Raw genomic sequence first — 13,756 nt, forward strand, 5'->3', positions numbered from 1 at the left:
GCCCAGCAGTATTAGCATGGAGCAGTTTCCTCACTGAGCTCTTGTAATCCCTGTTCCACACTGGCTCTCCACACAGCTCTCATCTGCTGTGTCTAGTCTGCCATTCCTGTCTCGAGGTGGTTACGATTCTCTTCATGCACTCAGCAGTCCTTTATATCTTGCATTGATTTTTTTTTTATTAGCAGGGTTAGGTTAAATATACCCGCTTTTGCATTATTGAAAGCGGAAAGCATATTGCAGAAAGGGAGTGCTTTTCTGTTTGAACAAGCTAAAACAAACGCGGTACACACTATTAGAAATCTTACGTGTCTCTTCAACCAGACAGAATCTGACTCCTAGCCTGCTCTTCTGAACTTAGAATCAGGGATGTTTCCCATAGGCACTCATAGTCTTTGCTATGCGGAAAGGTGGTTACAATGTTTAAAGACCGCGAAAGGTAAAAGATTGACAGGGCAGAAGAATAAAGCTGGCTATCTGTGAGTTTTAAAATAGGACAGTACAGGCGTGGATTCAGTCTGTAATGAATATAGATCCCAGGGCTTGGTGTGTGTGTGTGTGCACGTACAGAATGAGTTTAATAATTCATTTTGTTATTATAACATTTTTAGAGGGTACCAGCTCTGATACACTGTGTTCCTTTTTCTCTTTCAATGAACAAAGCAAAAGTGTTTGGGTGCAGAGATGGGCAGTATTTTCAATCCATGCACGCCTTCTTACCCCTGTGAAAAAGCACAAGCCTGCATTGAATCCGAGCGTCTGTATTAAAAGCAGGGGGAGTGTGCCTTTCAAGAGTTACCTTTCAAGGCACAGTTATGGACACATCATTATTAATTTAGTGGAATAATTGCAAGGCCCTGTCTGATCCTGGGCTGCTTTCCAAAAACAAGTCAGCTTCTAATAACAGGAAATCTGCTCAAAATATTCTTAAAACAGATGATCAGCAGAGCTAATTTCTCTCTTGTGCTACTACAGTACCGTACCCTGTGCTCTGCAGCCAGCACACCACTGCACTCCTCAAATCCACCCCTTTAAGACAACCCACATTCCCTTTAAGCCCAGACTGTCCCCTTGGCAGGCTAGATAAAAGACTGTGAAATACAGCCAGTCACGCTTTATGGTCCTATAAAAGTTTATGTAGCGCAACAGTGGACGTGAATAGGTCAGCTTATTCATTCACAGCTTACATCTTTTGCAGTTTTACAAGGTTGCCATTAGATTCATCTTTATTTGTTATTGCCACCGCAAGGCAAAAAGAAACCAAACTAGCTGCAAATGCTGTGCCTATTTTTGCTAGCCTGCTACCCTATGCCAAACAGCCAAGTGTGAGGGGGCTTACCAGACATTACTGGATGTGCAGGTGCATGGGGTATACAAGACAATGGTTGAAGGCCTGGGTTCGAATCCAGTCCAATTCACTGCTGAAAGGAATACAGTGTTTTCTGAATTATTGGACTACTTTAATTTAATCCACCAAAAAAAAATACTTGCACAGTTCAGTTAAAATGGGAAACGGGGTGACCAAAGCTAACTAGGCCTGTGTGACGTGTAACTAATTCCACCCAAAAAAGCTAGGGCAGGGGTGTCCAATCACAGTCCTGGAGAGCCATTCCACTCCACGTTTAACAGGTGAAATTATATAATGAACCACCTCAGGGTCTGGATGCAAGTTTAATTGGTTCAAGATCCAGCGTGAAAGGGACAACTTTGGCCACCGCTGGGCTAAGGCATTAACCTCCACCCCCACCTTATTTTTGCTTTTACTAAATCAGAACAGGAATCTACTTCCCATAAGGCCAGGTAAGCTGGGGTTGCCTGGAGACATACTAGCAAACAGAGAGAGACTGAATACAAATTGAGGAACAATGGATAGAGGGGAGGGAGTGAGGGGGTGGGAGGGGAAGAGACCACTATTATTAGACAGTTATTGTTAATATTAACAGGCTATAGCAATACAGTGTACTGAGCTACTCAAACCCACTATCTTTCGCACTGCAGCCCAGCGCTTTCTCCATTACTCGAACCCATTACCTTCCACACCGAAGCCCACCACTTTTTATACTCAAACCAGCCCAGCACTATTTATAACCACTAAGCTACTCAAACAAGTGCCTTCCATGCACAACGTATTAGCATTGGAAATGCAATTGATTCTGGTAAACTCTTATTATAGGTGTCTTTATCAAGGACATGTCTCCTGATTCCTGTCTCCTTTCTCCACTCCCTCTGCAGTTGCTTATTAGCTGCACAAGTTACACACACAGCTATCTGTGTCCCTCTCATTACTAGGACTGTAAATGGTGACAAATCCGTCTGCATTATTCAGGAGGGCAATTTGTGGTTGATATTATCAGTGTAAATAATGCAGGAGCATATCAACTTCAATTAGGACACAGTGAGGTGCAGGCACAGCCAGGAGCAGCCAGGGGATGAAAAGAGTCTTGTTTTTCTCCTTGTTTTCCTGGGGCTAATCGATAGAGCCTCACGCTACATTGCCTCCCAATAAACCAGACAGACATGAACTACAGGCTGATGTACTTCTGCAACCCCCCTTCCATTTAATTGCTTCTTCTTTGTTCTCTATTCATTTTGCGTTTGTGAAAGGTGTTGGGTTGGCAACTCTAGAGAACAAAATCATTCCCTCTGATTCACAAAGCAGGGAAAGCACATGGCAGACAGCCTGGCCTCCCCCATTACCCCCTAGCAAGCCTGCCTGTGTTGAATACAGTTACCATGCCTGTCCAATCTTACAGTCTGCCATTGCTTGCAAAGTTGCCCACTCCCAATACCAAATTGTGTTGCGGTTTATGTAAGGTGGTTTACTGTCTGCTTGGGGCTAAGCTGAGACCTGTAAACCATTTTCCCACTTCTGATCTAACCTGGTTTGAAACACATTTCTCTGAAAGTGAATCTACTGTGCAACGCAGTTTGCCCCTTAATAAGAAATAGTGTTAGGGTTGGGGCCAAGGTTGGGGTTGGACTTAGGGATAGGGTAAGGGTTAGAGTTTGTCTTCTCCTTTTGTTATTAAATATTATTTTGATCTGGTATCTGTTGGGGGACCTGTGTGAACTAAATTCTGCTGTTGGACAGATGTCTAACATTTCCAACAGTGCCACATACTGAGGCTTTGGATGACAAGAGGAACAATTGAGCACCCCCTATTGATAGCACAATGTCATACACACTGCAACACCTGATTGTCATTGAAGGTCTGCCATCCAAGTAGTGACCAAGCCCAGCCTTGCTTAGCTATTACAAACTGACAGGACCATAACCCAAGGCGGTATGACTAGAGGCTGCAACGGTACCATACTGTACTCAACAGCAGGACCCTGTGGCTATGGCGTACTTAAACTAATGAGAAGCTGTTATAGTCAGATAGAGTTAATCAGTGGCATTAACAAAGGGATCTGAAATCCCTTGGATTTTAACTTTCCAGTCACAGCGCCTTACATAAAGCAATGAGCACATTAAAAACCCTTATATAACATCATGCGTACATTTAAAGTGACTTAATTACGTAGGTTCAGTCTCTTCTTTTCTTCTGCCTAGAAACGAGAGCATGCCTCTCTCTCTCTCTCTCTCTCTCTCTCTCTCTCTCTCTCTCTCTCTCTCTCTCGCTCGCTCGCTCTCTCTCTATGCCCTTCATGTTCTCTCTCCTCCTCCTCTGCCCCTCTGACTTTCTCTCTCTCTATAGCCCTCTTAATTGTTGCTAGGTTACTGTGTGTCGAACCTAGAGCAGCCCACCCCAGATAGAAGTGTTTGTTTTTTGCAGGCAATTATCAGAGCTCCCAACCAGCTCTGATTACAGTCGGGATGGAGGGACCAAAGGATGCCACTGACACAGCTTTCAGTGGACTCAGATTCTTATTGAACCATACAAGACAGTCCCACACGCTCGCTTCCAAAGCAGAAAGGCAGACATTGACCTACAATCTGTAATGAAACCAGTCTTACTCCCAAACTGCATGCCTCGTCACTTCTCGCTGGAAAGAAATGAGTAATTTAGATCTTATTTACCATGACACCAAAATCATCAATCTGTTACACCTGGAATTATCTCTTTCCGGAACCTTTGTATAGAATTTCAATAACACTCTGTCGCATTACAGCATCATTACATAAAGAAATACAAACTAATATTATTTATAGAGACCCTGCAGCAAAACAACATGCCTAAAATACATGCAAACTTCATCCCTGCAGCACAATTTCTCCAACGCCTCCATCCCTCAGATCTCACCCAGCCTCCCGTGTCACTTCGTCTCCCACTTCAGCTTCTCTCCTCGCGCTCTGAACAGTTTTTATTTTTTATATGGTGCCAAGCAATGCCTTTAATTGTCGTGTGTTTGAAGAGGGGAAAAAAAACGTCCTTTAGTTCTCTCTCTCCAGGAAGCGTCTCGCAAATTGAACATTAAAAATCAATTATTGCTTTGCGTTAAGTGCTACTTTATTTGTGTTTTAGTGTCTCTCTGTTCTTACATTAAACCTTTCCACCTTTTTTTTTCAAGAGCACACTTCATTTGAATTGGTGAGCAGTATGTTGGTAATCACCATCGCGCAAGCTGTGCTACAGACCAGGCCTTTTCACTGAGGTCTAATCATTTATTGACTGTTTTTCGACAAGGCTTTAAATTAAAAACAAAATTTGTATGTATTTATTTCTTTGTTTCTACAAAACTGAGTGTTGATGAAATGTAGCGAAAACGGCCCTCAGTTCATCAGTTCCGACCTTAACATTGCCTTTCTCAAACAAGTTGCCAAGTGTACAGAACATTGTGGAACTGTTTGGTGGTTATGTGATAGACTGAGACCACTAAACCCATTTCACTTGACAGAGAATTTGTTTATTTCTACTTCTGTTAAGGAAGCTGGGACTCTTACTGTTTTTAAATCAAGATTGAAAACATATTTTTACAAAATAGCTTTTTTGTTAATCTTAGTTGTCATATTTTACAATGAAAACTGCATTTACTTTTTGTAATTTTTTTTTTTTTAATAGACTTTTTTAATTGTTCTATTTTTACAACCTGGCTTTTTATCTTAGTTTTTCTAATTTTACAATTAATCTTTTTTTTTTTTTTTTTTAATTCCAATGTTATTGCATTTTTATTTTACTCTTTTAATTGTTCTATTTCTACAAATTAGCCTTTTTATATTAGTTTTTCTAACTTAGTTTCGATTATCTCCTTTTTAGTTTATGTTTTATCCGACTGTTAATTGAATGGTTTAATTGTGCATTTTCTGTGTGTGTGAAATGCTTTGGGATCCTTGTGATGAAAAGCACTATAGAAATGTGAATTGTTATTTTTTTTCTTGCATATTAAATACTAAATTATCCATACCAAAAAAAAAAAAATAATCACACTGAGATTTGATTCACATGTATACTTTACAATATTAAATTCAGCCTGATGTAGAGTTTTCTTCATTTCGCAAAAAACATCAGCGCCAAATTAATATTCATAATGTATGAAGCAGAGGTCAAGTAAAGTTCAATGCGTTTCACTGCAGGCTACCAACCTGATTATTTCTACATGCACACTATAGTGCTGTGCCGACAGAGTTTTGTACTGATCGCTGGACCGAACACAACTGAGTGGGATGCCAAACTCAGCATGGCTGAGTTTTTATGTCAGCCAAAACCAAAACTGTGATTCATTTCAAATAAATAAATGTGTGTATTTTGGATACAGTAACTGCATAGTGGAGATGGATATTTCGCAGTACTTCAGCGTGCAATATATTGCCTTGTTAGTGCTTTTTTGTAGGGTAAGCTGAACATAATATATTTATTTAAGGAAAAATAATGCACAACACTGCGTACTTGCTCTTGGTTTGTCTGGCTCTCTGGATAGTCACATGGCAGCCCCTTTCTGTGCCGATCTCCACATGTCGTATCCCCTCCTTACATACACAGCGAGTGCTTAAGGATGGGCTTCTTGGGATACCCCACTGTCAATCAGCTTAGCCCATTCAACCGGGGGAATCTGAATGCCAATCAGCAAGCTCCTGATTGCATGACCCACCCTGCACAACACGGTAGAGGTCCAGGCTGTAGTGCTAGAGGCTGCTAAAATCTCACAGCAAGGAGTTCCACTTGTTTGGACCCAGCTAAGCAAAAGCACTCAACCCTTTTCTGTTCTCTTCTGGAGTGGGTGGAATCTTCTGTCGATCACTTAGCCGGGGTTCAGGGTGACCGCAGCACTATTGTTCAGTGCAGCTGTAGGTTGACCACCGCATTGTTAGCAATGGCATAGTAACAGTGATCCTGATTGATAACACACTGCTACTGATATAAGATGATAACAGCAACTGCCATGGATAACCAACCAATGTTAATTGATTTAATCACTGTGATACAGGTTTGTCACTGCTTTTATCATTGTACATGGCCATTCCAGTTGCTCTTGTGCTTCCATTGCCACTTAGCTGGAACTCGGGGTGCTGGGGGTGCGGCTTTGCATGGCTTCCATCATATACAAGGTTTTGTTCAATGGCTTTCAGCACCCCCACTTTAAAAATGGTTCCAGTACCACTGCACTTAGCACAAAAGGCATTGACAACCATGGTCTTGTCTTCTTTGAATATGTACTACTACAAGCAATCTTCTTAATCACAATGCTAAAGAGGTGGGCTCCTCTGCATTCATGGTTTTAGAGCTCTGAAACCTAGTATCGCAAAACACTGGCCATTACACTTCCCCCACTTAACCTTGGCGATCAACTGCTGCCAATCTATGACATCTGGGACATGGCACCAATGTAACCTCATCTCACTGAGAGGGGGCAGGACACAACACTGTATCACACAACACTGCCTGGCACTACAACAATAAGGCTTTATCAGCGGTGGTAGCACACCAGTGACACTGGCCATTTAGTAATATCTTGGTAACACTGTCATTACAAGTGTTATTGCATAGTAATTACTTTGTAACTACACAACCACTTGTGTAATTGCAAATAAACATCAGCAACAGCCAGCATTTTTCATTCTGTAATTTAACATGTTGGTGTATTGTTACTACACTACCATAAGTGTGATTACTGTGTTATTACAATGCTATTTCAATGCAGTTAGGGACTGTGTAGCTATTTGTGGCAACAATACAAAGCTCATACAGACATAGTTGTGAATTATTAATTTCATAGTACAGCACTTTCTCTACAGGCGCTGAGCACTAAGACAATGTCAGAAGCTGTGTTTTGTAGATTACAAGCAGCCTTGGGATAAAGACAAGTTTGTTTTATGAATTTATTTCTTTTGGATCCAGAGCACCCTTCTTGGTTGTCAGGGAAGGCTTGCGTTTTGTGAAGAAGTTGCGATGGCCAGCGCCACAGCTCTACTGACAAGACATTCAGCTGCAATTAAGTTGCTGTTTTATTTGTTGTTTGATTTTTTTTGTTGGTTTTTTACTTTTTATTTGACCCCCACCGATCTCAAAGACACGCCACAAAGCTTCAGGAGACGAGAGAAGCGACGTTGAAGAGTAAAAAGAAGAGCAAACAGCAGCGGGGGCGAGATGCACAGAGGAGGAGGGAGGAGGGGGATCAGAACTCAGGTAAACAAGACTAATGTTTCAGGGTGGTTTTTTTTTGGTTTGATCATTCTGTTCACAGAGGAAAGAGAAATGTAATATAATATAACATCCCGACAACCAAGTTAAAACAGCCCACACAAATAATATTTCTATTGTCTTCCATTACAGCAGTTTACAATTGCCCTTGTAAAAATGTACAGAGGCACAGAGAGCTCTGGTGAAAAAAAAACAAAAATAGATAAAAGTGTGCAAGTAATGGGAAAGCATGATTAAGTGCACATCACGTGACGCAAGAGAAAAATATTGTCTCTTAAACTGCAAAAATAATATATTTTAAAGTTGAAGTGCGCTATATGTGGGATCAATCCATTACACTGGATATGTGTATGCAATCCCCCAAAAAATTTTGACAGCATAGTGCTGCCTGTTATCTGAAATATTGAAACAATGAATTATTGAAGGAATGCTTCTATTTGAATATAGTGCTACTGCTCTTTCTCATTAAACTAACACATTGTGACTCTAATTACTGTGTATTTACATAGTAGTTACTTAGTAAATAAATGTGTACTTACACACAGTTACAATGTTATTATGCATAGTTGCAATGAACTTAATGTGTAAATCTTTTTTACCAGATATAACCCTAACCCTAACCCTAATTATTTTCCGATACAATTGTGTACTTCCCTATATTGTGCAAAAATATTTGCATATAAGTACATTGTAACTAAGCACAATAACATTGTAATTATGTATAGGTACACATGCATTTACTAAGTTCCTACTATGTAGATACACAGTATTTAGAGACAATGTAAAGTGTTTCCCAAAAAACAACAGCCACTTCAGCTTTCCGTTCCAATTCGGGGCCTCGTTTAACTACTAGCTGTATGTATTGATATTCTTTCCCCTTAATTTCTATCATTTTGCATACTTTTAATTGAGGGTAGTTCACTGATATTAACAATATTATTCTGAAACCATATTTTAATATGATTAGATATTGTTCAGGTTATTCATACATAGCAGCCATATAGGCTGTGTGATCCAGTGGTTAAAGAAAAGGGTTTGTAACCTGTAGGTCCCTGGTTCAAATCCCGGCTCACTCACTGACTCACTGTGTGACCCTGAGCAAGTCACTTAACCTCCTTGTGACTCTGCAGCTGATGCATAGTTCACACACCCTCATGTAAGTCGCCTTGGATAAAGGCGTCTGCTAAATAAACAAATAATCATCAATGGAATATTCAGAAGCTGTGAAACATTTCAACAGGAAAAATGCTTTTTTTTAGTATAAATGTAGGCAGATTAAACGATTTCTTATAAAGTACTGCTCACACTTTAATATATTGGTAATTGGTTTTGGGAGCCTTCACTGATTACATTTTTGCTTGAGTTGAAATCATTGCAGGGGAGACGGTCTTTTTTAAATGATTTTATTTAACATTAAGAATAATCATACAGTAGAATGTAAGTTTGTACAGCATCTAGCTTGGGTCACTGAGTTTATTCACTGAGTGTGTGTGTGTGTGTGTGTGTGTGTGTGTTAGCTTGCTGTGTAGCTGCTGGATCTGAATACCGATGGTTAAAGTTTGATTTTGTTTGTACTCGCTTTCACAGGAGGTCACTGCTCCCGTTTTCTTTTGTTGTGCTTTTCATTGCTTGCTGTGTCATTTTTTTGATGGCTGTATGTGTGTTATATTAATACCACTCTGACTCATTTTAATAAGCTTAACCACTCGTAAATATATGTATGAATTTCAGAATAACTTGTCTCTGAGTGTCAAAATCATATATTTTTTAATGCTTTTGTGTCTCCTTCCACCTTCCCTTATTTTTGGCTTTTCATCTGGGCTAAATATATTTTAAAAAATACTTCTACTAATAATAATAATGAATTCATAAGGGAGTTAATTTTTAAATCAAAACTCAGTTTGAAAAATGAAAGCTCCTTTTGGGATTTTCAAAAGGAATGACAAAGACTGAATAAACAGGCCATGATGCATGCAAAACCGTGATTCATTAGTGCAGATTACATGCCCAATCAAACTACAGTCATTATATTGAAAGTGGCTATGTTACAAGCCTAACTGCATTGAGCCCAACAATGAAAAGATGATTGAGCAGAATTTGCATTCTCTGAATGTCATAGCTCTTGTTTTTTTTATATATACAGTGTGATGGAGGGCTGCATTGTGAAGCCTGCAGAAACTCAGGACTGTGCTTTCATCCACAGCATGTCAACAGTTATCAGTGCAGTTTGGTATCTCGCAACACCAAAAGCTATGAAGCAGAGGAGAGGGAATAAGGGACGTCTCTATATATCGAAAGATGAAATGGAAATTTATTCCACTTTATGTACTGTAACTTTTTTTTAATCGCCGAGGGACTTGCTTTCTGCAAATATACAGTCACTTTCTACAAAGGCCCTTTTATGCATGCATATATATATTTATATATTGTGCGGGAATCTATAAATGAGGAAAGTAAATCCCTAAGGTTGTTAAAGAAAGGTTGAAAGAGCCCTGTCTCTTGGGGGATAGGGCCAAAGAGCTGCTCCACTAAAGAAAACTCACAGTGGTGCTCAATTTCAACTCACTGCAACAATGCGCTCTGTGAACCCTGCATTCACTCTGTTCCACCAAGCCAATTCAATAAAACGAATGTATTTAACATTCATTCCAGCTAACTTGCATATGTTGTTTCAAAAGCATTCCTTTCAATCCTTTCCTATCCAGTTTCAATGCTTTTCAAATCTTTTTTGACTGCCGATGTTGCTGTGAAGAACATAGATATTGGTATATATCTCTAAGGGTGATTCAGACTGGTGCAATACTTGTTTTGTTTAGTACATTATGTGCTGGCTTCAGATCCATACAGTGTCTCACCCCAGAATGGACCTGGGATTGTTTGAAACCTGAATGCTGCAGACAGTAGAGCATTTCTGCTAAGGCGTTTCCATGGCAATGCTCAACAGGAGGAATGCTCTTTGTTTCTCTCCTGCAGTTGAATTCGTTTTGAAAAGCAGTGCTGTCGACACAAGGAAAGCCCTTTGAAGACTGAAACCCAGGAACAGATTATATTTATTTTTTAAGCAGTCCGATTTTTTCTGTTCTTGACCCCATTTATTTTATATTCTCTTGGCAAATAAATACAACAACAACAAAAAAAGCTTAGTAACGTATCTGATCATTTTAAACAACTCGTGCTGCATTGGTTCTGGAGAATGACAGGGTGACAGTGCTGCTAGAGAGCTGAGAATGGACTGCTTCAGCAATGTGACGCTGCTGGAACAAAACATTTCCTACGACAGACTTACTGGCCCAGATATTTATTTTTTAATTGATATTAGCAGAATTTCCATTTGCAATTTTTTGGTAACTATATTGGGCACAGCCTTGCTAATGATAATCTAGCCCAGTACCACTATACCTGGCATAGTGCTGGAATTAAAAAAATATATATTTGCCAGGTAAGTAAAAAGAAAATAGTATCTTAAATAAAACCTACGCACACACCAGTTTAAGTGCTAACCCAGAAAAATGCCACGTGACTGATTGATGGGGTTGACCTGACTTGTGTAAGACTGCCATCTAGCAAGCCTGCCATCGTACTGCAGGTAAATCAGAATCGATGGCCTAAGTTGTTTCATTCTATTTTTTACTGGTGAGTTTTCATAATTGCACCCTGGAGTCAAAATAAATAAATAAATACAATTTAGAGAGAAGGTAGGCAGGTCCACCTTCTTAAAGCACATTAGTAAAAATCTGAACCAGGTACAGTTTGCAAATGCCACCTCGTTAAATTCATATCAACCATACAGACGTCAATAGCCGTCAATATTGCATATAACTAATTTAATGTGAGTACCAGTGCATTCACCATACCACTTCTGAAATCAATAGCAGCAAAGCAGGGTACAAAAAAGGATTCAAGAGATAAAACTAACTCACCGCGTTACTTCTTTTGTTCTGCACAATGTTTTTTACAGTACTGTACCTTCTACCAGGCAGCAGTGTGGAGTAGTGGTTAGGGCTCTGGACTCTTGACCAGAGGGTTGTGGGTTCAATCCCCAGTGGGGGACACTGCTGTTGTACCCTTGAGCAAGGTACTTTACCTAGATTGCTCCAGTAAAAACCCAACTGTATAAATGGGTAATTGTATGTAAAAATAATGTGATATCTGTATAATGTGAAATAATGTATAATGTGATATCTTGTAACAATTGTAAGTTGCCCTGGATAAGGGCGTCTGCTAAGAAATAAATAATAATACCCAAGATTGCTAATTATTGCCCCTGCTGGGAAAAGAATACTTCAACTATAAATAAACAGATGTATACGATTAAAACCTCCCACTTGTCATATTTGACTTTTCATTTATTTCTGAAAACAAAATGCTTAGAAACGGCTAAAACATTTTTAACAAAAGTGTTTCAAGCTCTGACTTTGATAAGTACACTAGTCTAATGAGCATCTGCGAGTGTGTGTATGTGTGTGTGTGTGTGTGTGTGTGTGAGTGTGTGTGTGTGTGTGCGCGCGCGTGTGTGTGTGTGTGTGTTTGTGTGCGTGTGTGTGTGTGTGCGTGTGTGTGTGTGTGTGTGTGTGAGAGTGTGTGTGTGTGTGTGTGTGTGAGAGTGTGTGTGTGTGTGTGTGTGTGTGTGTGTGTGAGAGTGTGCGTCTGTGTGTGTGTTAGAGTGTGCCTTAGGGTTTCAATATTTTCCACATGTCATTTCCTCCAGTGTGATGCTGGTTTTTTCATCGGCTGGTTGGCCTTTTCTCAGCTTGCAACTGCATCTTTTCTTATTAATATTCAGGCCTTCTGAAAAATGGCATGAACAGAGTCATCAGACCCACTCCTGGCAGTAATAATAAATGTAAAGAAATTGCTTTTGTTTCTCATCAGTGACTTTCTTAGGCAAAGAGCCATCCATTCCGTTTGCTGCATTGCTTTCTATTCTGCATACTGTCCTGTATATACGCAAGTACAAATGCAGCAGTCATTTTGAGTGAAAAATTATACCTTGTTATATTTTTATAATATGAAAAAAAAACAAATTTCATAAGCCTGCGTCAAATTACCTGCTTTTTTCTATAACCACAGCCTTCCACACTGCAGCCCAGCACCTTCTCTAACCACTGAGCTATTTAAAACCCATTGCCTTCCACACTGTAGCCCAGCACTTCCTGAAACCACTGCACTGGTCAGTTTCACTGTTTTACACACTGCAGCCCAGCATTCCAACCATTGAGCTACTTAAACCCACTGCCTTCCACACTACGGATGAGTCTAAAGAAAGGATAATTCCACTCGTGAAAATTCTCCCAATGTCACTTTAAAACAGTGTTACCCCACCATGTGTATTTTGTTTAGAGGTATATTTCACTTGGCACACAAAGCTATTTTAGAAAATGCTATTTCTGCCCCCGGCTGGCTGGTTTATGACAGTGATTTACACCTCTGATGAGACAAGGAGCTGGAGGTCATTTCATTTGAGCCGGGAGTGCTTCTCATCCCCTCTCGCTCAGGCTAATAACAGCCTCACTACTAATGGGCACATTAGAGATGAAAAATCACACTGGAAAACCTTTTTTGATTCTTTTTTTTTTTCTTTTTTCACCTTCAAAACCAATAACGTTTTGATCTATTCAGTTCAGTTTTGTCTGGATTTTTCTCCATCGCTTGAATTTTAAACCTCTAGCGAACAGAAAAAGAAAGGTCCTCCACTGTGCTTGTTGTACTAAAAACAGGGTTCAAAATATGAGGGACTGGAGGTGCCCTGTTTAAAAGAAGAGCACCTGGTTAAATAGTGAGTCTTTTTGGCTGTTGCTGTAAAAAAACAGTTGGAAGTGAAGGGGTTAATTCTGTCTCATTGATAGCTCATTGCTGGTGAATCTGAAGGAAGATAAACCACAATAATGGTCCCGAGACAGTCCAGTGAAACATGATCAGCAAAGACCATAAATACTGCAAACTGTCACAACACCAGTTATTTAGGAGCGAAGATGTCCTGTTTATTAGAAGAGCCTGGGGATTGACTTGCAGACCTTGACTGGCTGAAGAGACCTTCACTAACCCAAGGCCACCATGATATATTGGTAGTTTTCTTTTGTTTTGAAATTTTAAGTCCAAGGTGCAGGAGATGCAGGATTTGAATCCCTGCTCATCCTCTTCTGTCTCACAGACTGTAGCCTGGAGGCAAAGTGGCTTAG

The sequence above is a fragment of the Acipenser ruthenus genome, chromosome 30 (assembly GCF_902713425.1).
Source record: "Acipenser ruthenus chromosome 30, fAciRut3.2 maternal haplotype, whole genome shotgun sequence".
Classification (NCBI taxonomy): Eukaryota; Metazoa; Chordata; class Actinopteri; order Acipenseriformes; family Acipenseridae; genus Acipenser; species Acipenser ruthenus.